Here is a 27525-nt window from a genome sequence, read left to right on the forward strand (position 1 = left end):
TGCCAATCCCCCATCGTTTTTTTTGCTGAAACTGTGTTGCCTTAGTAACTGTACCAGCTGTCAGTGTGTGGGGGAGCATGAAAAGGGGGTGTTTATTGATGCGTTTGTGTTAGTGCATTTGTGACATTAAATCCTTTTATTAGCTGTCAACTTAATAGTAATGCAAATTATAATCACTTTTATATTCAGTATATCTGTGACTGTCTTGCCACCATCTTTTAAAAAGCCTTCATTATTTTCTGTGGTTAAAAGCCACTCAGTTACTAGTTTGGTTGGTCCATCTCTGAGAAAGTGAGGACTGCAGATGCTGGAGATCAGAGTTGAGGAGTGTGGTGCTGGAAAAGCACAGCAGGTCAGGCAGCATCTGAGAAACAGGAGAATCAACGTTTTGGGCATAAGCCCTTCAGAAATGAGGCTTGTCGGCCGGGGGCTGAGAGATAAATGGGAGAGGAGTGGTATTGAGGGGAAGGTGGGGGAGAAGGTGATAGGTTGGAGAGGAGGGTGGAGTGGATAGATGGGAAAGGTGATGGACAGGTCAGGTAGGTGGCGCCAAGTTGGAGGCTTGGGACTGGGATAATGTGGAGGGGAAGGGAAATGAGGAAACTGGTGAAATCCACACTGACCCTTGCAGGGTCCCAAGGTGGAATATGAGGTATTCTTTCTCCAGGTGTTGAGTGATAAGGGTTTGGCTATGGAGGCAGCCCAGGACCTGCATGTTCTTGGGGGAGTTGAAGTGTTAGCCATGGGGGGGGGGGGGGGGGTTGGTTAGTGTTGGTGTCCCGGAGATGTTCTCTGAAGCAATCCGCAAGTTGGTGTCCTGCCTAGCCGATGTAGAGGAGACCACATCGGGTGCAACGGATACGGTAGGTAACATTAATGGAGGTCCAGGTAAATTTCTGTGGGATGTGGAGGATCCTTTGGGGTCTTGGACGGAGGTGAAGGGAGAGGTGAGGGCACAGGTTTTGCACTTGCTGGAGGTGGCAGGGGAAGGTGCTGGGAGTGGGGTGTGGCTGGTGGGGGTCATGGATCTGACGAGGCAGTTGCGGAGGGAATGGTCTCTCTGGAACACAGATAAGGGTGGGAAGGGAAATATATCTCTGCTGGTGGGGTTTGTTTGTAGGTGGCAGAAGTGGCAGAGGATGGAGATCGCAATTTTCCTTCCCACGAGGTTGACGGTGCCCTCCAGCGCATCTCCTTCATTTCCCACATCTCCGCCCTTGAACTCCACCTCTCCCAACGCAACAAGGAGAAAACCACCCTGGTCCTCTCTTCCGTACCACCAACCTCCGTATAAATTGCATCATCCTCTGCCATTTCCACCACCTACAAACAGACCCCACCACCAGAGAGAGAGAGTTCCCTCCCCACACCTATTTGTGTTCAGGAGAGACCGTTCCCTCCGTGATGCTTTCATCAGATCCATGTCGCTCCACCAGCCTACACCCCCCTTCAGGCACCTTCCTCTACCACTGCAGGAAGTGCAAAACCTGTGCCCATGCCTCCACCTCCACCCTCACTGCAAAGGATCCTTCCACATTCCACAGAAATTTACCTGTACCTTCACCAATGTCATCTATCATATCCGTTGCACCCAATGTGGTCTTCTCTACATCAGGGAGACAGGATGCCAACTTTCGGATCGTTTCAGAAAATGTTTCTGGGACACACACCCAAACCAACCTGTGGCTGAACGCTTCAGCGCCCCTTCTCACTCTGCCAAAGACGTTCAGGGGTTGGGACATCTCCATCGCCAAACCCTTACCACTTGGCGACTGGAAGCAGAATGCCTCCTATTCAGCCTTGGGACCCTGCGACTACATGTGGATTTCACCAGTTTCCTCATTTTTCCCCCCCCCCCGCCCACATTATTCCAGTCTCAAGCCTCCAACTCAACACCACCCTCCTGACCTGTCCATCACCTTTCCCATCTATCTTTCCACCCTCCTCTCCAACCTATCACCTTCTCCCCCAACTTCATGTACCTATTGCATTCCAAACTGCCTCCTAACCCCCTCCCATTTATCTCTCACCTCCCCAGCTTATAAACCTCATTCCTGATGAATGGTTTATGCCCGAAAAGTCGATTCTCCTGCTCCATGGATGCTGCCTGACGTAATGTGCTTTTCCAGCACCACACTGCACTCTGGTCCATCTAGTCTATTTTTATTTAAATATAATCTTTCTGCTTGAATCATGCTTTGGAGATCGTTTTATTGTGCACTTTATGGATTTTCTTTAGTATGCCCTACCATGCAAATGCATCAAAAAAATGAACTTTATAAATTTAAAGTATTGTAGTTCATCAAGCATTGAGATAACAAATCATTAGAGAAGATTTGTGGCATATGGAATGAGGCAAAAGGTAGCATGTTTGATTTAAAAAAATACACTGATTGGAAAGGGACAAACCATAAAAGATGAGTGTTAGTTTATCAATGATGGTTTCTGGAATTTGTTTGGTGACCACTCCCATTTACCATGTAAATTATATGGAACCAAGGATCAAAGGAGGGTACGTAAATTTGTGTTTGATAGAAGAGACAAAGTAAGTCATTCAGTGAGCCCATTGAAGAGTCAGTTATTTACAATATATGTTAATGATGTGGTTGAGGAAAGTGAAAGTATCATTAAATTTGTGGATGACTCAAAAATAGGTGGGAAGGCAAGTGGTAAGGATGTCTGAGTTTGCAGAGAGATAGACAGGTTAAATGGATGGCAACAACTTAGCAATTGGAATATATTGAGGGAAAGCATGAGTTTATGTACTTGAACAGGAAGAATAGGGCAGTTGAATATTATTTAAACAGAGAAAGATTGCAGAAGGCTGCAGCCCAGGGATTTGGGAGTCATTGTGCATAAATCGCAAGAAAACTGGCATACGAGTTCAGCAAGTAATAAGGAAGACAAATTGAATATTGGCCTTTATTTTAAAGGCGATGAGTTTCAAAGTAGGCAAGCCCTGCTAAAACAATATGAGGTACTAATCAGACCATAGCTTGAATATTGTGAACAATTTGGGCCCTTTAACTAAGGAAAGCTATACCGGCATTGGAAGCAGGCTAGAGAAGGTTTACTATGCTGATACCAGTTATGGAGGGACTGTTTTCTGAAGAGAGTTTGAGCAGGTTGGGCTTATACTCAGGTTTGAAGAATGAGAGGCATTCCAGATTCTTAGACTTGACAAGGTAGTTGCAAATTGGTTACTTCTCCTTCTGGGAGAGTCTGAGACAAGAGGACACACCTCAGAATAAGCGTTCATCCGTTTTAAGACAGATGGCGAATTTCTTCATGGAGGGTCATGAATGTGTGGAATTCTTTACCACACAGGTTTGCAGAGGCTGGGTCATTAAGTATATTCAAAATTGAGGACAGATTTCAGAATGAAGGTTTATGGGGAAAAGGCAGGAAAGTGAAGTTGAGAATCATCAGATCACCATGAATTCAATGAGCAGAAGAAATGGGCTGAAGGCTTACTTTTCCCACATTTTATGATCACAGCTTCAAGATGGAGCTAAGTATAAGGTGAAATGTTTTTATTTCAAAAAAGTAGAAGCAATACTTAAAGAAAATCGGTGAAGTGGGTGACCAGAGGATTGGGTGGCCAGTTTTACAATAGTTATAATTTCACAAAAGAAGACTATTTGACCCTTTGTATCTGTAGCTTTCTAGAGCAATCCACACAGTCCCATTCTCCTCCCTCCATCTGATATGCTCAAAAGCTTATCTCTTTTCAGTGCTTAACCAAATTTCCTTTCGTACCCCTTCCCCAAGTCTTAGGAAATAACTGCAGATGGGGAGTAAGGAAAGGATTGTTCTCTGTTGTTCAGTCGAGAATGTGTTGCTGGAAAAGCACAGCATGTCGGGCAGCATCCGAGGAGTTGAAAGCCCGGAATGTCGATTTTCCTACTCCTCAGATGCTCCGTGACCTACTGTGCTTTTCTAACACCACACTCCTCCAATCTCCAGCATCTGCAATCCTCACTTTGCCACTGTTATTCAGAGTCTGATTGATGTGGCCTTCGAGAAAACCCAGGTGGTTGTTGGCTTGGTGATGTTACGAAGATATACAGTTTTGTTTTGGTCATCTGTCTGTCTTTTAGCTGTCTAGGATATGTGGTCAGAAGATTCATTTTGCTTTGTTGATCTTTAATCTCTCACCATTGTTAATTGCATTTTAATAAGGATATTCTTCAGATACATATGTTACCTTCTTTGGGGAAAGAATGTGGGTAAGCCAGGCTTCTGCTGAATCAGGTCATCTTTGAGATATGATTCATGCTGATGATTGTGTTAAGCTCCGAAGTAGGGAGGAAAGAAATTCTAATTTAGTTCTTTTTAAAATGTGCTTCTGATGAATTTTAGACTTCTTGCAGTCAAGTAGAAGGAACAAGTGACTGGTTCCAGAAATAGCCAGCCATTGTCAGGACAGAAGCAAATGCATCCTCTCTCAGAATGTGGCACCTCTTGGCATTGTGTGAACATTCAACTGAGCCAACACAAGGACTCAAATGAGGTGTTTACCTCAGCTCGTTCTGAATGAAGGAGACAATTAAAACCCGTTATTGCTTAACTTGGTGAAAATGTCTGTATCATCATCTGCTGAACACAGCAGGTTTTGAACATCACAAACCCACCTTGTGAGCTAAGTGGCGAAATGGAACTGTTGCTTTGTTGAATCACCTTTAATTATGTAGCTTTTGACTTTTGTTCATTAATCTGGTGGTAGTAACTGTTCCAGTTCCAGGTTAAGCTCTATTCCAAAGCATTTCCAAAGCCCCTCCCCCAAGTCCCTCCTCCCTACCTTTTATCTTAGCCTGCTGGACACACTTTCCTCATTCCTGAAGAAGGGCTTATGCCGAAACGTCGATTCTCCTGCTCCTTGGATGCTGCCTGACCTGCTGCGCTTTTCCAGCAACACATTTTCAGCTCTGATCTCCAGCATCTGCAGCCCTCACTTTCTCTCTAAGCTCTATTCCTGTCTCTGATCTCAATATCTCTTGAAAGTTTGGCTCCTAAAGAGAGAAGCTTTTTTGCCTGTGAAGTGAATCAATTTGCAGTTTACAAAATCAGCAGTTCAGTTGCATCAGAGTTCCTATGAAGGTGACTGCTGTGTACAGTCTTCTGAAAGAACCTCAATTGAGCATTAACTTACTGGACTTTTTCAACTCGTGGACTCATTCTAATCCTTTGATTTTAAATCACTTAAATTATAACTTCCTTCCCTTTTTCATTTCGTGGGTACATGTTTGTGTTTCATGATTTCCTCAGGTTTAGATGGAAGTAGGCAGAAGTGGGTATTCTAGATGCTGGAGATTAGAGTTAAGATGAGAGTGGTGCTGGAAAAGCACAGCAGGTGGGGCAGCATCTGAGGAGCAGGAAAATTGACGTTTTGGGCAAAAGCACTTCATCAGAAATCTTTATTAGGATTCCTGATGAAGTGCTTTTGCCCGAAATGTAAATTTTCCTGCTCCTCTGATGCTGCCTGACCTGCTGCACTTTCCAGCACCACTCTAATCTTGACTTTGGATGGAAGTAATAGTCTATTTTGATTTAACCCTAAAGAATTTGCTTAGGATCATTTTAAGTTGGACTTCATGAACCGTGTTTGGAAAGATACATCACTACATATTTTAAAAAAAGAAATAAAAGAAAATTTTAAAACTGTTCACTGTTAAAAGCAGGAGATAGTTTTAAAAAATGCAGTTTACCTCTCTTTGCGCCCCCACCCTCCCCATCAGTGTCAGATTTTGGATTGTCTTTAACCTAATTGATAATCTTAACTGAGTCTGGCAGGTCTGCCTTGCTTCAGGATGTGGTTAACGTTTGAGTTGTATTGGCTCATCCATTGACATGTCTCTGGAGTGTCTCTATTCAATTGTGGATAACGCTACTTCCTAATCTTGATGCATGGCTTTAATTGGACAAAACTGGGTTTAAGTTGAAACTTTATTGCAGATTCCTGAAGAAGGGCCTGTGCCCGAAACGTCGAATCTCCTGTTCCCTGGATGCTGCCTGACCTGCTGTGCTGTTCCAGCAATAAAGTTTCAACTTTGATCTCCAGCATCTGCAGACCTCACTTTCTCCTCCAAAACTGGGTTTAAGCATTATTGACCTCATTGGGAATAGAATTCGTATTCTAAAATTTTTGAACCAAACTGATAACATTATGATCCTAGTCAATGGTAATACAGACAAGTTGGATTGAAAAGAAGACCTCAAAAGAACGTATGTTTAGTTTTTGCATTTGGTTACAATACAGTAATGATTAATGACTTAAATATATTTGCTCACGGGCGCAGATGTTGTTCAACACAGAGCATAAATAAGTTCTATATTGTTTATTTTCCTTGAGTAATAAACTTATGAAAATTTTAATAAACTTCAAGGCTAAGTTTCAACTGTTTCCCCAGTGCTATACATTGCAGGTATGCAATCACAGAGAAATATCTCAAGTTAACTTTTTAAAAAAAATTAACTGGTTTCTTCCTGGCTTTTTTTTAACGGGCAGTTTTGCGAGGACTTTGAGTCAATAGCCATGTACCCCTCAATTCTAATTACCTAAATTTTTTCCGTTCTGACAAATTGAAGAAATCTGTCCAAACTCCATTGGCTTAGAAGTTCCACAGACGAGAAATCACTTCTGGTGAGGTGACTGGCTTTCCTGTACTGATTTGATTTTTCCTGCTCCAGCTAGGAGAGAGCCTGTTCTCTGATGATTCAAGACCTTGAACCTTCTGTTCTGAAACTAAAAGTAAACTAATGGCCTCAATATGTTTACTCTGTTATGAGCTCAACAGCATAACATTTTAACCATTCACACTCTATGTACTTAACTGAAGTCATCTACTTTCTTAGAAATTATGTGTTTAGCTCCATGTTAAAGCATTTTCGACTAATGCGCAGAGACTAGACTTCAGATACTTAATACTCACTGTGCTGCAATCATTATTGCACTTGGCATCATAAATGAGGATTCTGAGTCTTTGCTCATTCATATGTTAAAGAAACTGTCTGCATTTCACTGAGCACAATCAGTGTGCATCAGTTGAGGGAGGTCCGTTTTTATCTTAGGTTTAATTTTGAAAAACCAAAGAAAACAGATACCTTAGTGTTTAACACAAACAAATCCCTCTATCATCCCAGGTTGATTCAGAATTCATGTTCTTACTATTGTCATAGAGTCCTACAGCATGGAGACCAGCCCTTTGGCCCAAACTGGTCCATGGCAACCAATGTGTCTACCTACGCGAACACGGTTTTCCTCCATTAGCCTATATCCTTCTAAATCTTTCCTATCCATGTATTTGTCCAAATGCCTTTTAAATGTTGTTAATGTACCTGTCTCAACCACTTCTGCTGGCAGCTAATTCCATATGCGTATCACCCTCGCTGTGTAAAAAATCAAGTTGCCCCACATGTTCCCTTTTATTCTTTCCCCTATGAACTTAAACTGATGTCCACTAGTCCACAATTCCCCAACCCTGAGAAAAAGACTGAGTGTATTCACCCTATCCATGTCTCTCCATGATCTGATACACTAAGAGACATCGAGTCATAGAGATGTACAGCATGGAAACAGACCCTTCGGACCGACCCGTCCATGCCGATCAGATATCCCAACCCAATCTAGTCCCACCTGCCAGCACCCAGCCCATATCCTTCCAAACCCTTCCTATTCATATACCCATCCAAATGCCTCTTAAATGTTGCAATTGTACCAGCCTCAACCACTTCCTCTGGCAGCTCATTCCATACACGTACCACCCTCTGCGTGAAAAAGTTGCCCCTTTGGTCTCTTTTATATTTTTTCCCGCTCACCCTAAACCTATGTCCTCTAGTCCTGGACTCTCCGACCCCAGGAAAAAGATTTTGCCTATTTACCCTATCCATGCCCCTCAAAATTTTGTAAACCTCTTTCAGGTCACCCCTCAGCCTCCGATGCTCCAGGAAAAACAGCCCCAGCCTGTTCAGCCTCTCCCTACAGCTCAAATCCTCCAACCCTGGCAACATCCGTGTAAATCTTTTCTGAACCCTTTCAAGTTTCACAACATCTTTCCGATAGGAAGGAGACCAGAATTGCATGTATTATTCCAACAGTGGCCTAACCAATTTCCTGTACAGCTGCAACATGACCTCCCAACTCCTGTACTCAATACTCTGACCAATAAAGGAAAGCATACCAAATGCCTTCTTCACTATTCTATCTATCTGCGACTCCACTTTCAAGAAGCTGTGAACCTGCACTCCAAGGTCTCTGTTCAGCAACACTCCCTAGGATCTTACCATTAAGTGCATAAGTCCTGCTAAGATTTGCTTTCCCAAAATGCAGCACCTCGCATTTATCTGAATTAAACTCCATCTGCCACTTCTCAGCTCATTGGCCCATCTGTTGTAATCTGAGGTAGCCCTCTTCGCTGTCCACTACACATCCAATTTTGGTGTCATCTGCAAACTTACTAACTGTACCTCTTATGCTTGCATCCAAATCATTTATGTAAATGACAAAAAGTAGAGTACCCAGCACCGATCCTTGTGGCACTCCACTGGTCACAGGTCTTCAGTCTGAAAAACAACCCTCCACCATCACCCTCTGTCTTCTACCTTTGAGCCAGTTCTGTATCCAAATGGCTAGTTCTCCCTGTATTTCATGAAATCTAACCTTGCTAACCAGTCTCCCATGGGGAACCTTGTCGAATGCCTTACTGAAGTCCATATAGATCACATCTACCACTCTGCCCTCATTAGTCCTCTTCGTTACTTCCTCAAAAAACTCAATCAAGCTTGTGAGACATGATTTCCCACACACAAAGCCATCTTGACTATCCCTAATCAGTCCTTGCCATTCCAAATACATGTATATCCTGTCCCTCCGGATTCCCTCCAACAACTTGCCCACCACTGAGGTCAGGCTCACTGGTCTGTAGTTCCCTGGCTTGTTCTTACCACCCTTCTTAAACAGTGGCACCACTTTAGCCAACTCCAGTCTTCCGGCACCTCACCTGTGACTATCGATGATCTAAATATCTCAGCAAGAGGCCCAACAATCACTTCTCTAGCTTCCCCCAGAGTTCAAGGTTACACCTGATCAGGTCCTGGGGATCTATCCACCTTTACCTGTTTTCAAGACATCCAGCACTTCCTCCTCTGTAATCTGGACATTTTGCAAGATGTCACCATCTATTTCCCTATAGTCTATATCTTCCTTATCCTTTTCCACAGTAAATACTGATGCAAATTACTCATTTAGTATCTCTCCCATTTTCTGCGACTCCACACAAAGACCGCCTTGCTGATGTTTGAGGGGCCCTATTCTCTCCCTAGTTACCCTTTTGTCCTTAATGTATTTGTAAAAACTCTTTGGATTCTCCATAATTCTATTTGCCAAAGTTATCTCATGTCACCTTTTTGCCCTCCTGATTTCCCTCTTAAGTATACTCCTACTTCCTTTATACTCTTCTAAGGATTCACTCGATTTATCCTGTCTATACCTTAGATTAGATTAGATTAGATTACTTACAGTGTGGAAACAGGCCCTTCGGCCCAACAAGTCCACACCGCCCCGCCGAAGCGCAACCCACCCATACCCCTACATTTACCCCTTACCTAACACTATGGGCAATTTAGCATGGCCAATTCACCTGACCTGCACATCTTTGGACTGTGGGAGGAAACCGGAGCACCCGGAGGAAACCCACACAGACACGGGGAGAATGTGCAAACTCCACACAGTCAGTCGCCTGAGGCGGGAATTGAACCCGGGTCTCTGGCGCTGTGAGGCTAACCACTGTGCCACCGTGCCGCCCAATGACATATGCTTCCTTTTTCTTAACCAAATCCTCAATTTCTTTAGTCATCCAGCATTCCCTATACCTACCAGCCTTTCCTTTCACCCTGACAGGAATATACCTTCTTTGGATTCTCATTTTCTCATTTCTGAAAGCTTCCCATTTTCCAGCCGTCCCATTACCTGCGAATATCTGCACCCAATCAGCTTTTGAAAGTTCTTGCCTAATACCATCAAAATTGGCCTCTCTCCAGTTTACAACTTCAACTTTTAGATCTGGTCTATCCTTTTCCATCATAGAATTATGGTCGCTGGCCCCAAAGTGCTCCCCAACGACACATCAGTCACTCTGACCATCTAGAGAAAAAAGTTCCAGATTGTCCAACCTCTCCCTGTAAGTCAGACCATTGAGTCCTTGCAGCATCCTTGTAACCTACTTCTGCTCTCTTTCCCCTTTAATAACATCCTACAGCATGATGATCAAAACTAAACACAGTACTCCAAGTGTGGCCTCACCAACGTTCATACCACAGCACTCAATCAAGACTTTTTTGACAGCACCTTCCAAACCTGTGACTCTACCACTAAGTAGTACATAACTTCCCAACTTGGATACTCATGCCCTGACGGATGAAGTGCAGCATGCCACAAGCCTCCTTCACTGCCCTGTTTACCTGTGACTCCACTTTCATAGAACCATGCACCTGATCTCCAAGGTCCTTCATTCCACTACACTCCTTAGGGCTCTACCATTGACCATGAAACCCCTACCTTGATTTGACTTAGCAAAATGCAAGACCTCACACTTATCTATATTAAACTCCATTTGCCATTTCTCAGCCCACTTCCCCAGCTGGTCAAGATCTTGTTGCAAGTTCTGGTAACCTCCTTCACTGTCCACAATATTGCCTATTTTAGTGTCATCTGCAAACCTTGTAATCGTGCCTTGTACGTTCTCATCCAAATCATTGATCTAGATAACAAACAGCAGTGGGCCTAGCACTAGCCCCTGAGGCACTACGCAAGTCATGGGCCTCCAGTCCAACAAGCATCCTTCAGCTATTAATCTCTGTTTCTTACCATCAAGCCAATTGTGTATCCAGTTTAGTGGGTCCCCTATATTCCATGCTATCTAACCTTCTAGAGCAGGCTACCATGTGGAACCTTATCAAAGGCCTTAGTAAAATCCATATAGACTCTGTCCACCACCCTGCCCTTGTCAACCTTAACAAATTTGTGAGGCATGATCTCCCACGCACAAAGTTGAAACTTTATTGCTGGAACAGCACAGCAGGTCAGGCAGCATCCAGGGAACAGGAGATTCGACGTTTCGGGCACAGGCCCTTCTTCAGATTCCTGAAGAAGGGCCTGTGCCCGAAACGTCGAATCTCCTGTTCCCTGGATGCTGCCTGACCTGCTGTGCTGTTCCAGCAATAAAGTTTCAACTTTGATCTCCAGCATCTGCAGACCTCACTTTCTCCTCCCACGCACAAAGCTCTGCTGACTGTTCCTGATTAAATTGTCTTTTCCAAATGCATGCATGTCACCTCAGAATCTTCTCAAGTAACTTACCCATCACAGATGTTAGGCTTACTGGTCTATAGTTCGCAGGTTTTTCTTTGCAGCTCTTCCTGAATAATGGCACAACATTTGCTACCCTCCAGTCTTCTGGGATGTCACCCCTGGCTAACGATGATGTAAAAACATCAGCCAGGGACCCCAGAATTTCTTCTCTCATCTGTAGTAGTATTCTTGGATATATCTGGTCAGGATCAGGAGATTTAACCACCTTCATACATTCCAATATGTTCAGCAACACCTCTACTGTGATATAGATTGTCCCCAAGGTATGACCACTAACTTCCCAAGTCTCCATGCTGTTCTCATGGGAAGCAGGAGAAATATTCATTTAAGACCTCGCCCATCTCCTCCAGTTCTACATGTATATGTCTACTTTGATCCTTGAGGGGTCCTATTCTCTCTCTAGTTACTCTTTTTCCTTTAATATACTTAAAGAATCTTTTGGATTCACCCTAATCTTCTCAGCCAAGACTATCTCCTCTTCTCTTTTTTTGCCCTCCTGACTTCTTTCTTCAGTAAACTCCTGGGTCCTCTGTATATCTCCAGGGATTCCCTTGATCCCAGCGGCCTGTACCTGAGCCATACCTCCTCCTCCTTTTCTGGTCAAAGCCTCAATAACTCTCTGCATCCAGGGTTCCCTATTCCTGCCAATCTTGTCCTTCATCCTCACTGGAACCTTGAACTCTAGCTATCCCACTTTTAAAGGTCTTCCACTTGCTGAAGGTCCCTTTCCCTGCAAACAAGCTACTCCAATCAACCCCTGCAAGCTCCTGTTTAATTTCATCAAAATTTGCCTTGCCCCAGTTTAGAACTTAGCCTGTGGACCAGTTTTGTCCCTCTCCATAACTATTTTAAAATTAATAGAACTATGGTCACTGGTCCCAAAGTGCGCCCCTTTCTGTACTTTCAGTATTTGTCTTTTCCATTTGCCCAAGATGCAACAAAGCAGTTCCTTATTATATAATAGCTTAATTTAGCAAAGTTGAAAGCAGATTTGCTTTGGAACACTTCTCATGTTTCCCGATTCTTGGATGTTCCATACATTTTTTTCACTGTGCTTCTAGACAACATCTCAAGATATCATAAAGTTCATATAGCAAATAGGCTAGGTTTGTTTAATGAGAATACATAAATTAGACGGGGGAAGTGATTGTTAAAGATCGTTGTCTTTAGATCCAACTTTGTAAATTTATGGAAGCCCTTTGTGTCTTTGAGTACAGTGCTTATTGCATTATTACACAGAGACTCTGCAATTTTCAAAGACTATTTAAGCTATAATCACATAGATGACAATCTCAAATGAGAGAAGCTAACTAGCTGCGCTGTGACATTCACTGGCATTACCATTGCTGAATCCTCCACTGTAATTATCCTGTGTGTTATCATTGACCAGGTACTGAATTGGGCCAATGTTTTAAATGTAGTGACTGAAAGGACAACAAGCAAATAATTCACCACCTTTTTCATCAATGTATGCCCACAATTTATAAGGTGCACATTGAGTGTGAGAGCGAATGCTGCCCACTTGTCTGGATGAGTGCAACTCCAATACCATCCAGGATAAGGCAACCCTACTAATTGAAACCACATCCACCACTTTCAGCATACACTTCTTTTATCACTGACAGTTGTGTACTATCTAAAAGGCATACCACAGCAACCCATCAAGGCTTTTTTGACAGCACCTTCCAAACCTGTGACTCTGCCACCAGGAAGGACCAGGACAGCAGATGCATGGGAACGCGATCATTGACAAGTTTGGAATTATATTATCACATTTTCACTTTGGGTCAGAATCTGATAACGCCACCTATCAACATTGTGGGGCCACCTGCACTGGAAGGACTGTCACATTTCAGGGAGGTGGCTCACTACCATCTTCTCGATGGTAATTAAGGATGGTCAACAAATGCTGGCCTTGTTAGTGATATCCATATCTCTCAAACAATTTTTTTTGAAAATAATTCACTGGATAAGAAAGACTCTGTGAGATAACTTATTATCTTGATAACAGACTCATTCAAACACGACTGAACGAAATTTCAAAAGTTTTAGTCTGTATGCTTTTAATTTGAACAGTTGATATATGAAGTACGACATTACTAGTAATATCTTTCAGCCCTTGTACCTTATTCCATTTACAAAACTACTAGCTGAGCTGACCACTCTGTTCTCTAAATACCATATAGACAGAACACACAGGCCATTGTGTTGTGCGTTCTTTTAAGGTTTGTTGTGTAATAGATCACTTTTAAATGTCAGACCACAACGTACTGTCATAGCGATAAGACATTTAAAGTACCGTGGGCTTGAGTTGATGTAAGACTTTACTTATTGATTCTGAATAATCGTATTGATCGTATTAATTAACCTTTTCACACGTGTTGTGACGCACCTCTGGAACAGGTGGGATTTGAATCAGGGTCTTTTGACCCAGAGGCAGGGATGTGATCACTGCTGCAGGAGATCCTGATTAATCTTATGTTGGTGTTACAGACATAGAAATCACCAGACATAGTACTTCTCCACTTGAAAACTTAAAATTTCACTGAGATGATTCAGTGTGATGCAGAGAGAAAGTGACAGCTGAAAAATTAACGCACTGGGTGTGAGCAACAGAAAATAAAACGTTGCTGAATCATCTTTTCAGTTCGCTGAATGTTCTCAAGTTCCTCTTGACATTTCATGGTTAAATCTCTCCTTCACTGGGAATATAGAACCAAATTGGATTATTATTTGAGAAATGATAGCCAAAACACGAAGTGATTTCCTTGAATAGTGCCATGTGATTTAAGCTCATCACTAGAATTTTACTTAATTTATATAAAGATTTGACAACTGCTGAATCTCTTACAGCAAAGGTATAAATGCATTGCATATCAATATATTGTTTCAGAAACAGAAAACTAACACAAACAAATGTCAGGTACCTCTTCACTCTGTTTAATGGGAGCAGTAGAGATGCAGAATGAATGCAAATTACATTTTGCTCCATTTCATGAAAAAATTGAAGGTATTCTAGAATAAACCCAAACTGTTTACAGGAGAAAGTGAGGTCTGCAGATGCTGGAGATCAGAGCTGGAAATGTGTTGCTGGAAAAGCGCAGCAGGTCAGGCAGCATCCAGGGAACAGGAGAATCGACGTTTCGGGCATAAGCCCTTCTTCAGGAATGAGGAAAGTTTGTCCAGCAGGCTAAGATAAAAGGTAGGGAGGAGGGACTTGGGGGAGGGGCGTCTTTCCACCTATCACATTTCCGACGCCCCTCCCCCAAGTCCCTCCTCCCTACCTTTTATCTTAGCCTGCTGGCCAAACTGTTTGCACACCAGTTTAGATTTTGGAACACAATAAGATATAATTGCGTGAATCCCAAAGCATTCCTTTCTGGAACGCACAAAATACCCCTCTACAGTACGTAAACACATCCTTGGTTCAGAACTTTGACAGATTTAATTTCCTTGTGAACTTAAAATCCGAGTCTGGAAGATCTGAGTTACTTTCTAGATTTTCATATACTTGAATTTAAATGTTCTTAATTTCAAATAAGCTCTTCAGGACCTCCTCCAAACTCTTCTGATCTGGAAGTATTACTAAATGCCTTACTCTATCTTCCTTTCTCAGGAGTGTTGCTTTACACATCCATCTACATTCAAGGACTTATGCAATGGTGTGTCCAAAATTGAAAAAATTACACAATTGTTTACCGTGTTTGGTTGTAAACTTAACGAGTGTACTTAAAAACCCATTCGTTCTGAACTCTAATCCCTCGAACTGTTTTAAAATCCAAACTTAAAATGGTATCAAAAATTTAGAAATTATCACGCAGTTTACATCATGTTTTACGCCGGCCTTTTTTTTTTGTATCCTTATCTTAGCATTAGTCATGTGCATAACTAACCTTTTGGCAGCATTTGCAGGGGAGTGGTAGGTGGATCCATACTTGTGAAATTCATTGTGGAAGTTTACCCCAAGTTGTTAAACTTCATTAGTTACACCTTGCATAGGTTCTATAAGAAAAATGCTATTGGTTCCCTTTATTCCTGAGTAACTGAATGTTCCTGTTAGAGAAACTTTTGAATATTTGTTGAGAGAAGGATCGGATTTGGCATGCTTATTATTATAAAAAGCCTGTTGGCATTTTATATGCTTGCATGGAGATTGGCCATATGGGTTGAGTAATCAAAAATTATATTACCATCATCTCAGCATGAGTCATTGACATCAGCAGAGGTGAGGGTAAAATACAATTTTGTGCATAAATTATATAACTATTTAATTACTTGCTATAACTTGTTTGTAGAGTTAATCATTTTTAGAGAAAATGGGTAAAATATTGTAGTTGGAAATCTAATTCAATAGTGGGAGAGGGAGGAATGAATAAATCAGTACATGCAATGTTTAACAAACTGCATGTGAACTTTGATTATCCTCTTGCAGCATATCCAAAAGTATTCTCAATACTGTTTCCTGAGCAAGTTCTCAGAGTCAACTGCCTATGTTTGGCGACACTTGTCCAGTCGTGCCAGAACATTAGATCGACAGCAATATGGACATCTCAAATCCTATCCTTTTTGTCTTCAAGAATCAACACTTATTGGCCACTTATTCCCCTTTACCTGATGTGTGTGTTTTAGGTTATTTGGAAGAAGAAAAATGCATGTTTTCATATTACAAGCCAAGCATGATAACTAGTTTTATATTTTAACCACAGATTTTGATTATAATCAATAGTTTTCATGTTTATGAAAGAGATCTGGTTGAATACTCTTCTAATATCGCAAATGCATATAATTGGCAACTGGATAATATGTGCAATTTATGTGTAGAATAGTGGGATTAGAGAAGGGCAGTGCACTCCTCTCATCTGAGTCATAATATTATTGATTTAAATTACACACTAAATCAATCTTTACAAGAAAGCAATAAAGATTAAGTTATATTGCCTTTACAAAACATTAGTTACTGAGTTGTGACCAATTTATGACCAAGTTAAAGTTAAATTCTTTACACAGAGTTGTGAATGCATGGAATGCGTTGCCAGACGTGGTGGTGGAAGCAGAGTCATTAGGGACAATTAAGCGACTGCTGGACATGCACATGGATAGCAGTGAGTTGAGGGGTGCATAGGTTAAGTTATTTTAGTTTACATTAGGATTACAGCACTGTAGGACAAAAGGTCTGTTCTGTGCTGTACTTTTCTATGTTCGAAATTCTTCATTGTGCTATATGTACGTTGCTAAGTGATAATCATTATTATCAGGGGTATAACTTAGAGGAGATACTGAGACTAACCAATGTGAGGAAATGGATTCATGTCCTCAAGATTGTAATTGCTTTAGTAGAGAATGTTGTGTAACTGGTTCTTTAAGTCTGGGGTTTTTGTTGTCATCTTGTCAAACGTAAAATATCCTTGATCTAACAATTCCAACCAATTTCTAATAAATTCATAGCTTTCAAATCCAGTGCCTTAGATTACATTTCAGAGCTGTCCTGTTTTTAAATTAGTTGAATAATCAGTCTCTACAGTCTCCTCTCCAGTTAAAATCATTTATTTTGGGTCAGGACTGAGCTGAAAGCTGATTGGCACTAACCAGGTTAAAACCTGAACCATTCAACTGTCTAAGTTGCTTGTTCATGCTGAGCACTGTTCCACAGGATGTGCAACTTAATCCTCACCTTACCAGTCATCTTTTAAATGGTTAGAACTTGAAAGATCAGATGATTATAGTTGACATGGGATACTATCTGTAATCGAGACAGTTGTAGTCTAAAATGAGAACAGGAATGATGGGCATACTCAACAGGTCAGGCGATGCCAGTGGAAAAAGAAACTGTGAACATGTCAGGTCAATAACATTGTTTAAAAAATAACTTTGAAGTTAGTCATCAATCTGATGGTTTTATAAATGTTGACTTTCCTTGCTGTCAATAAGATTGATGTACTTATTTTAGATTCAAATATTCATTAAAGTAATCTGGAGTTAGTTGTAGCAAATATCCTTTCATTTGCTTCTGAATAAATTTAGTTCACTTTCCAGTAATTCTGTTTGCATTTTCTAATGTAGTTTGTATCTGTTTTGTTCATCTAGGTTACCTCCCATGCAACTGAAAGGTTAGCTAGCTACAAACTCAGTCTTTTCAGGCTACTCCTACTGTGTTGCCTATCAGAAGACATCAAGAGCAAGCTTGACATGATCTTCTTACCACTGTAGAAGTTGCCAGTTTTTCCTCAGGCCTCTTATCCCATGCTTCACATAGTTCAGGTTAAGAGTTGAGCAGCTGCATTCTGCCCTGCCTCCACCTTGGCTCTGTGCACAGAACATTGCCTGAAGCTTTGGAATTTTATTTACTCCTACGTAAATATCTGACCTATCAAAGCACTGAAACTTTTCTTTCAACTTGCCCACAGTACTGCAATGTTAAAAGCATTTTGGGAACCAGCTTAAATACTCAACAGTTTTCCAAAGCAGTGCAGAGATTTTTTATTTAAGAGGGACTGGTGGTTTTAAAAAAAAGTGTTCAGGTTTTACAAAAATGTGTCATGACTTGAATAGAAATTAGCCAGTACTATAATTATACATTATGAATCTCTTGTTCCAACTTGCCCTTTGGCCCACTTCCCAGTTTGTGGTGACTGATGTTCAGGAGGTTCTGCTGGATGAGTGGGGACCTCATCTAGTCTCCACTTTCAGAATTGTACTAAGTGATTGTGCTGAATCTTTAAGATTTAAGGTTCTCATGAACCATCTTTGTACTCTGCTAAAAGACTGGAAGCTCTTGTAATACAAAAGTATTGGATGAGTTTTGATACAGCAGTGTGTCCAGTCCCAATTACATTTGTAGCTTGTTGCACACTGTTCAGTTATGAATTTCTTGAAGGAAACAAAACCTGAAATATTTGCATTTTTAAAGCACCTGTTTGTCACTGAATTGAGTTTTGCATCTGGCAATTACTCTTAAATGCACTGTTGTGTTGGTGAATGTGGAAATCACTGGTCACAGCAATGACCCAAAAACACCAGTGAGACAAATGAGCAACTAATTTATTGTGGATGATTGACTGTTGGCCAGGAGTTGGGAAGAATTAAATACCTGCTCCTCAACAAAACAAAAATGCTATGGAATAGTTAGAATGGACATGTTTAGTGTCTCATTTGAAAAATCTGCTTTCAAACTTTAGTTTCCTTCGCTCACCATCTTTCAATTCCTCAAAATGCACAAATGGTCCCGATTACTGCAGTGGCTTCACCAATGCTTGCTTATGCTACTTGAAAATGCACTTAATTATTACCTTCAATAAAGATGGAGTTAAGGTAATTGGAAAATAGGTTTTATATTCCTTGGAATTTAGAATGTTAGGGGTGACCCTTCAAAGGTTTCAAGATAATCAGGATTGATGGAGTAGAAAGGCTAAAATAAGAACCGGGCTGCATAGGGTGGAGTTCAGAGACACTCTTGTACATTACTACCATATATATGCATGCATATAACATGTAGCTATTTGCAATACTCTTCTACATGTGACAGTTGAGCTACATCATTTATAAATTTTAAATCAGAGAATGATTGATTTTTTTTGTAAGGTAAAAGGTTTTAAGGAAAAGGAGGCAAAGATGGATTTATGGAGTCAGATCACAGATTAACCATGATTATATGAAATGGCAGAATAGGCTAAAGTGGCTAAATGGACTCCTATTTCTATGATTCAACAATAATTCTTTAGGATCTGATTATTTTTTAAACATGGGACTTTATGGAGGTGTAGAAACTGGCAAGTTTCTAGTCGGTGCTAGTTGTTTTTTCACCTAAGCCACCTTGTTAATCTCACTTTGGTCTCACATATCACTTTTTTGAGTAATTATTTTCTCTTAAAGTAAATGGACTTCATGTCTGCCACCAACTGGCCAATAGAATATTTTATAATTCCATATATAATTCTTTTTATGCTTGTGGTCATAGAGATATACAGCATGGAAACAGACCCTTTGGTCCAACTCATCCATGCCGACCAGATTTGCCAACCAGATGTCCCACATGCGAGCACCCAGCCATATCCCTTAATCCTTTCTAATCATATACTAATTCAGATGCCTTTTAAATGTTGCAATTGAACCAGCTCCTCTGGCTGCACATTCCATACACATACCACCCTCTGCGTGAAACAGTTGCCCCTTAGGTCTCTTTTATATCTTTCCCCTCTCACCCTAAAACTATGCCCTCTAGTTCTGGACTCCCTGACCCCAGGGAAAAGACTTTGTCTATTTATCCTATCCATGCCCCTCATGATTTTATAAACCTCTATAAGGTCACCCCTCATCCTCCGAAGCTCCAGGAAGAAGAAAGCCCTAGCCTATTCAACCTCTCCCTATATAGCTCAGATCCTCCAACCCTGGCAACATCCTTCTGAATCTTTTCTGAACCCTTTCAAATTTCACAACATCCTTCTGATAGGAAGGAGACCAGAATTGCATGCAATATTCCAAAAGTGGCCTAACCAACATCCTGTATACTGCACCATGACTCCCAACTCCTATACTCAATGCTTTGACCAGTAAAGGAAAACCTACCAAATGCCACCTTCGCTATCCTATCTACCTATGACTCTACTTGCAAGGAACTATGGACCTGCACTTCAAGGTCTCTTAGTTGAGTAACAGTCCCCAGGACCTTGTCATTAAGTGTATAAGTCCTGCTAAGATTTGCTTTCCCGAAATGCATTTATCTAAATTAAACTCCTCAGCCCATTGGCCCATCTGATCAAGATCCCATTTTAATCTGAGGTAACCTTCTTCACTGTCTACTACACTTCCAATTTTGGTGTCACCTGCAAACTTCCTAGCTTTACCTCCTATGTTCACATCCAAATTGTTTCTATAAATGATGGAAAGTAGTGCACCCAGCACTGATCATTGTGGCACTCCACTGGTCACAGGTCTCCAGTCTGAAAAATAATCCTCCGCACCACCCTCTGTCTTCTACCTTGGAGCCTGTTCTGTATCCACAAGGTTAGTTCTTCCTGTATTCCATGAGATCTAATCTTGCTAACCAGTCTTCCATTGGGAACCTTGTCGAACGCCTTACTGAAGTCTGTATAGATCATGTCTAACGCTCTGCCCTCATCAATCCTCTTTGCTACTTCAAAAAACTCCATGTTGGTGGGACATGATTTCCCACGCACAAAGTTATGTTGACTATGCCTAATCAGTCCTTACCTTTCCAAATAGATGTAAATCCTGTCCCTCAGGATTCCCTCCAACCACTTGCCAATCACCGATGTCAGGCTCACCAGTCTATAGTTCCCTGGCTTGCCCTTACCACCTTTCTTAAATAGTGGTACCACATTAGCCAATCTTCAGTCTTCTGGTACCTCACCTGTGACTATTGACAATACAAATATCTTAGTAAGACGTCCAGCGGTCACTTCCCTAGCTTCCCACGGAGTTCTAGGGTACACCACATCAGGTCCTGGGGATTTAACCACTTTTATAGGGCCCTATTCTTTGCAGACAGTATTTGCAATTCACCTGTTTCAACCCAACAAAAGAATCAGCCAGTTACTAATTCATTTCTATGGACAATGCCTTTACCTGTCCAATTTAAGACTGTAGTAATGCTTGGCAGTTAGCTCCGTGTCAGCATTAATGGTGTATTCGCTATGGCAATTGTGGGTGTAATTATACAACTACTTTACAGTTATTGCTAGACAAAATCTAACCTATTATTTTAATTGATTTTATCACCTTTTGCATTTTTGTTTATACACACTGTATTTCTTAATCTGACACTTTTCCCTTTTTTTTTCAGCCATTGCTTCCATGAACATGAGTTCTTTTGATTGTCTCATACTACAAACCTTTTGCATTTTTCTCTGTGCTCAAATTTAGTAACTTACATATTTTAAAAGTTGAGAATATGCTAAAGGATGGCATTCAAAGCCATTTTGGACTAGTTGTAGCCACTCCTATCCATTTGCATTTTATATTATGTTGAACTATTTAAATAAGGATGACTAGTTCTGGGCATAGGTTCTCTACTCGGAGCTTCATTGCATCAAGTGCATGCTAAAAATCTTCTCATTATTCAACGTGGGAGCATTGCATGTTGAAAAGTTGAGCTTTTATTGAGCAATAGCAAAAGTAAAGGAAAAACCAAACACAAATAGCTTTATTTGTTTTGGGCAATGAACAGGGCCTGCTTGTCTTTGAACAATAACAAATTTACAGTTAGTGAGTTACAACTGCATCACCTCCGCTCTATTGGAAGCCAGTGTCAATTAAGGGCTTTCTGACTTCTGTCAGATGCTGCATTACTCTATCATGCTCAAGGTGATTATTTTCCTGATTGATGTCTTTATTTTTACGTCTTGGAAACTACTGCTGTTCTCTCAGCTCTTTAGTGTTCATTACATCCCCTCTTCGCATGGCTATAATTGTGCAGAGCGCAGCATTCTGGGATTATGCAGCACAGGCTGTTGAGTTACTGCAAAGCCCTCCACTTCCTAAAAGATGCCAGTGCAACCATTTGGAATCTCATCTTCAAGAGACACCATGAAGATTTTGGATCAGGAATAGTTCTACTGAATCTATGCTTGGCCTCAGATCAATGGGTCGCATAATGGTTTCTGAGCATAGCCCCTTTCACCTAATAACCATCTTTGTAAGGCAATTGGTCCTTGAAATGAAGCAAGACTATAAAGAATTCTTGTGGAAGTAGGAATTGTGCCAGCTTCTAGTATACCTTGCATAGACTTCTCACCTGCGGTGCCAGTGATCAGAGATGACTTGTACTTTGATGGAATGGAATGCTTCTGTCTTGAAGTTTGCTGCATTGATGTGACGTGTTAGTCTGTAGCACTGCCCATCTCGGGGAAGCCAGCTAAATTGACAAAACTTGCTGCACAAGCTTCAGCACTGCCCTCGTCATGGAGGAAACTAGATGAAGTGTCTAGCACAAGCTGCATCACTGACAGCCTTCACACACTTGTGGATTGAGGGAAATCCACACAGGTTCCAGTTGATCCTTGGAAGCAGCAGTTGCATAAAACCTGACCACAGCTGTCACCTTGAGAACTACTGGGATAGGATGGTCACCCACCTCTTCAGGTCAGATACTAGCAGTTGGAATAGTTCTGCTCTGATGCATCATTAGCCTGTAGTGACATACACCTCACTCATTTGGACCAATAGCATTGAGAATGATAGACTCTGGACATCCTGTAGAACTTCCACAAGCTGTGGGGACTTTCATCTGCAAACTATTCATGTCGAGGCTATTTGTCAACTGCTGGAAGTTGCTAATGATTCTGCACTTGCTGGTGCATCTGTTTTCTTCTATTTCTCTGTCTTCATGACACCCGGTCTACAGCAATGATGACCTATTCTGTGGTGGGGTCCATAGGTCACTGCTCCAATGAACCAGTTGGAGGAACATCAAAAACAGGCTCTTAAAATGTAAAATGGCTGCATTGGATATAAGAATACGTTGGCTAATACTTACAGTTCAAGTTGAGAGAAAATCATCTTCGTGCCCTAAAGCAACATATGCGATGCTGGATTGTCTCTGTGAATTTGGGTCCTCAAATGACACTTTTAAGGTTGTCTGTGATGACTCCTCTCTCGTTGACATGACTATTTATCAATCTGTAATGACAAAAGACAAAGTAAGGTTACTTGTGACCAGGATTTGTATTTCTCACTGTTGGAAACTACATGCATTTCACATGCAAGGTATTATTATTACAGATGTTTTCACCCTGTGTTGTGACAAGTGAATGTGATTTGCTTCTTGAAAGGCCTCACATCGCTTCCAGCTGGAGCTTGCGTGTGCAGACAGAGAAAGGTTACTTACTTGGATCTGATTGCAAACATTTTGCATTTCTGTTGCACATTTGTGATTTGAATGAGAGAGAAGGCAACACAAGTGAGTCACAGGCTTAGCCTGGTAATCAAGGTCACACTTGAGCCTTCATCTTCCTTTCTCTCTCTCAGTCCCTGGTGACTTTGCAGTACCCAGCTTCCACACATTGCGTCTTATCATCATTCCTTAATGTTCCCCTCTCAACATCACCTTTCGAGCTTGGTCATGTGAAACATTGTGCTGCATCCCCCACCCCCACCCCCACCCCCACGTAATCATGTTCTTCAATGTACTATTGTCATCCCCTTATCCTTAACTGATGTCATCTCTGCATCCCAGCATGCTGCCTCCAATTCCCTCAATTGACTTCCCAAATTGTCCTAGTGGCTCCTTGTAACATCTCTTGATTTTCATTGAGCAAGCCCCAACTGTGACTGTGACCAAGCCCTGCTGACCAATGTGGATAAACAACAACCGTGACTGAGTGACCAGGCCTCTGACTGATCTTTGTACAGATCCCCTGACGGGTTTAACTCAAATTCCCAGACTGGTTGGACTAGATTTGCAGGATTAATTTTGTGCAGCCCTCTCAATTGGTAATCCATCACCTTCAACATTCACACCCTTTATAGCTGCTGAGCATTGTGTACCATTTGTAAGATGCATTGCAGCAATTCACAAAGGATACTTTGACAGCCCCTTCCAAATCTGCAACCTATGTCATTAAGGGCAAGTGCAGTAGATTAGAATTAGATTTAGAATTACAGTTATTGTCACAGATGCTTGGAGATTGGAGGTTTGCACCAAGGGGTTGACTGGAGGAATCCTAAATGTATTCAATTGTCTCTGTTCCTGCTCAGCCATTGTTTTTAATTACAAGTGGCTAACTTCCATTTTGCCAATTCAATATACTTGTAACCTTGTATAAGTGAGTTGTTCGAGAGGAATTATGTATGGCTACTCCTTCTAAAATTCTGACTGCCTGCACTTTTTTTAACACTTCATAGTGACTAAAACATGTTGATCTAGTCTAGCAGTATTTTGAAAAATATCATCTAGTATAATTTGAGAAATGACTGTAACCTATAGTTTGGTATCTGTTTTCAGCCATCAGAAGGTGAGGTTTGTTTAAAAAAGAACTTGCAATGTAGTTTGGCTTGAGCTATTCTTTACATGTAGCTCTTCGTGAATATGAGTGTTAATGGGCTAGTTACCTGGTGGGAGATGTGAAGTTATCTGCTACATGATTTTCATGCAGAGGATAGTACGTGTATGGAATGAGCTACTAGAGGGTGTGGTAGAGGCTGGTATGATTGCAACATTTAAAAGGCATTTTGATGGGTATATGAATAGGAAGGGTTTGGAGGGATATGGGCCGGGTGCTGGCAGGTGGGACTAGATTGGGTTGGGATATCTGGTCGGCATGGACCGGTTGGACCGTAGGGTCTGTTTCCATGCTGTACATCTCTATGACTCTATATGATGAAACAAGCAGTACCAGCATGTACTGCTCTCATTGTAAAATAGAGCTTAATTTTCTTTCCCTTATATCAGAGTAGAAATGAAATCAGGAAACTTTGTTCCTTGCTGCATTCCCACTTGTGTTGTATGGTATACGAGGTTATTCCAAACTCATTACTCAGACTGACAGTAGGATTTCTGCAGTCCTTTGTTAACAAGTGAATCAGCAAAAAATGTGAAGTCGTCTTTTGAATTAAGATCATTATGAACTATTCTAGGAATGCTTTGGAGTATAAGGCTCTTTTTTTCTGTGTGAATGTTTTGATAGTTGCTCATTTTTGTTTCTTTATTGAGTAGGATAGTAGTAGGAGGAAAAAGGACAAACTTCAAAATGTATCTTTTGAAGCAAAACCAGAGAACAAAATTTTACTTATTAAGCTGTTTTCTTGATGGAAGCTTAATTCCCATAAATAAATTTATAATAAGGATGTACACTGAGTCCTTTCCCTGCAAAAGTTTCACCATAATCAAACAATCAACATTGACTTTGCCAGATGATGTAAAGTAATATGAGCAGATCACTTTAGTTGAATTACTCTCTGTATTTTAGAAATCTTTTTCAAAATTAAGTACATGCAGACCATGATGAAATTTATATTTTCTTCCAAGCACCATGTTGTGAAGTTGTATCCAAGTCAGCAGATAATCTGTTCCTAGAATTCACTGATAGTTATTGTATTATCTTCCTATGCTTGCAATCCCTTGCAGACGATAACTTCTGTTCTGTTTCCTTTTGAATAGATTATATGAACCCAGGTCCTACGATTAGAATAGTCCAAACTAATAATTGGGTAGAAACTGATGAGGATTCCTTGTGCCATGATAGTTAACTGAAATTCCCACACACAACTGTATTGCTAATCATTTCATTGTTTTTTGGCAGTCATGCTTGAAAGAGGAACTCAGAGGTGGCCTTGGTTTACTATCTCATCGAAAGTGCAACACTCCCTCAGGTTTATACTGTCATGTTAGGTTATTATATTGTAGTCATGTCTTGGGAATGGTGCTTGAATCCACAATATCTGACTTGGAGGTGAGTCAACCAATCCAGATTGCTACTGCGTAAAAAAAACATGTCTCAGTGCTAGTTCAAGCCTTTTTGCATTTGTTGCAAAACATGAAATGTCTAGCGGATCCAATATTGATCAGTTTGATGATTGGTTGCTATTGGAAGCTCCACTTGCCAAGTTTACTGTGTTAAAACCTTCTGCCTATAATTTTGTGAAAATAAGGATCAGATGCTTATTTTGGTTCTGGAAAATTGTTAAATGCTTTCTATATTTTACTTGCCTTAATTATGGTGGTTCATTTTGTTGGAATAACATCTGATTTGGCTCTGACACCTGAGTATACAATGCATTCTGTTTCTACACGAAACAACATCCGTTCCTTGCTTTGGTTTCTAGCAAAAGTTAAATTTGCCTGGATTACATCATGACTTTTTTTTGCTAATGTAATTGAAGTTTTGAAGATTGGTTATATGGATCTGCAGTCGTAGGAAGGTTGGCTACTAGCCCTTAGTTGTTTAATAACAAAACTGTTTTTTATTTCCATAATAGTTAATGATAACACTTTCTCAACTTTATTAATAATGCATTTGAAAGTAAGACTTCATTTTAGTTAAAGAAATAAAACTCAAAAATTAAGTTACCTTATTTACATTGTCTCATGTGCCTGTTATTCAGTCTGAACGCATAAGCCATTGGTTCCCATACTCTTATTTCTTGTTTGGCAGCTGTGTTTCTCTATTCAGAATACTTTTGCTTGCCTTTTCTTGATCTGTTCATTACCTGAAATGCTTGCAAGCATTTGTGAAAATGCGCACTAAATATAAGGATCTGATGGTGTGTCTTAGAATGTTAGAATGAAGAGTCTCACTATCCTATGGTAGAGAATAAGGTTATTTGGCCCATTGTATCTGTGCTGACATTTTAAGGTGCTATTCTATTAGTTTCACTCTAGTCTCTCAACATGGAATGTTGAGTTCTGAAGAGGGAATGTTGAGTAAAGACTTCAAAAATATTGTCGTCATTGATGCCTGTGGCACAGAAAATGGTCCTTCAGCCCATCAAGTCTGCGCCCATCAAAACAAACTATTCTAATCCTGTTTTACACGACTTGGTCCATAGCCTTGACAGTGTGGGTCGCCTGGTTACGTTTTTTCTAAACCATCCACACCCTTATTATATACTAGAAAGTAAACATGTGGATACCAGTACAAGTCCTCAAGTTATTGACCTATATGTTTGCTCAGACAAAATTATGTTGTACTTTTAACTGTGTTCCCTGTGTCGCTTGTAGCTCTTACGGATGTAAGGGTGTATCTATATGTGTATTCTCAGTCAATTGGATCAGCTAGACAATTCAATCCCGAAGTTTTCAAGTGTGTTAAGTGACAACATATTCACACATAGTATCTATTATTGAAAATCATCTTTGTACTTTATGCCATTATGTTACAAGTATCCATTATCAAACATTCTGGTAATAGGAACTTTACTGATGCAGTGATTTACAGTTGTCAAGGTTCTTTTGTTCATAGAATTTGTAGTTTCATAGCATTTTAAAAATTGGTCAAGGTCAGAATATTGTCCCAAGGTTAATTTAATTTAATAATGCAAGTTTTGTCAATTATCTGTAAGAGTTGAGAAACCTATTAATTCTTTGATCAAACAGAGACTTTGTAATTTGTTCTGTTAAGTACATAAAACTTCTCAAACTTTGATTTTAAAGTCCTCCATACTGTGTTAGAAATGCTGCATGGATCCTCTACCACAACTCTAAT

At 40.7% G+C, this 27525-nt stretch overlaps 1 protein-coding gene across 8 annotated transcripts in view; it reads left to right on the forward strand.

The window, feature by feature from the left end:
• LOC122552613 (kinesin-like protein KIF13B) overlaps positions 1-27525 on the forward strand; it is a 166761-nt gene that overhangs the window by 53809 nt on the left and 85427 nt on the right. The gene's annotated exons all lie outside the window — the stretch shown is intronic.

The sequence above is a fragment of the Chiloscyllium plagiosum genome, chromosome 9 (genome assembly GCF_004010195.1).
Source record: "Chiloscyllium plagiosum isolate BGI_BamShark_2017 chromosome 9, ASM401019v2, whole genome shotgun sequence".
Lineage (NCBI taxonomy): Eukaryota > Metazoa > Chordata > Chondrichthyes > Orectolobiformes > Hemiscylliidae > Chiloscyllium > Chiloscyllium plagiosum.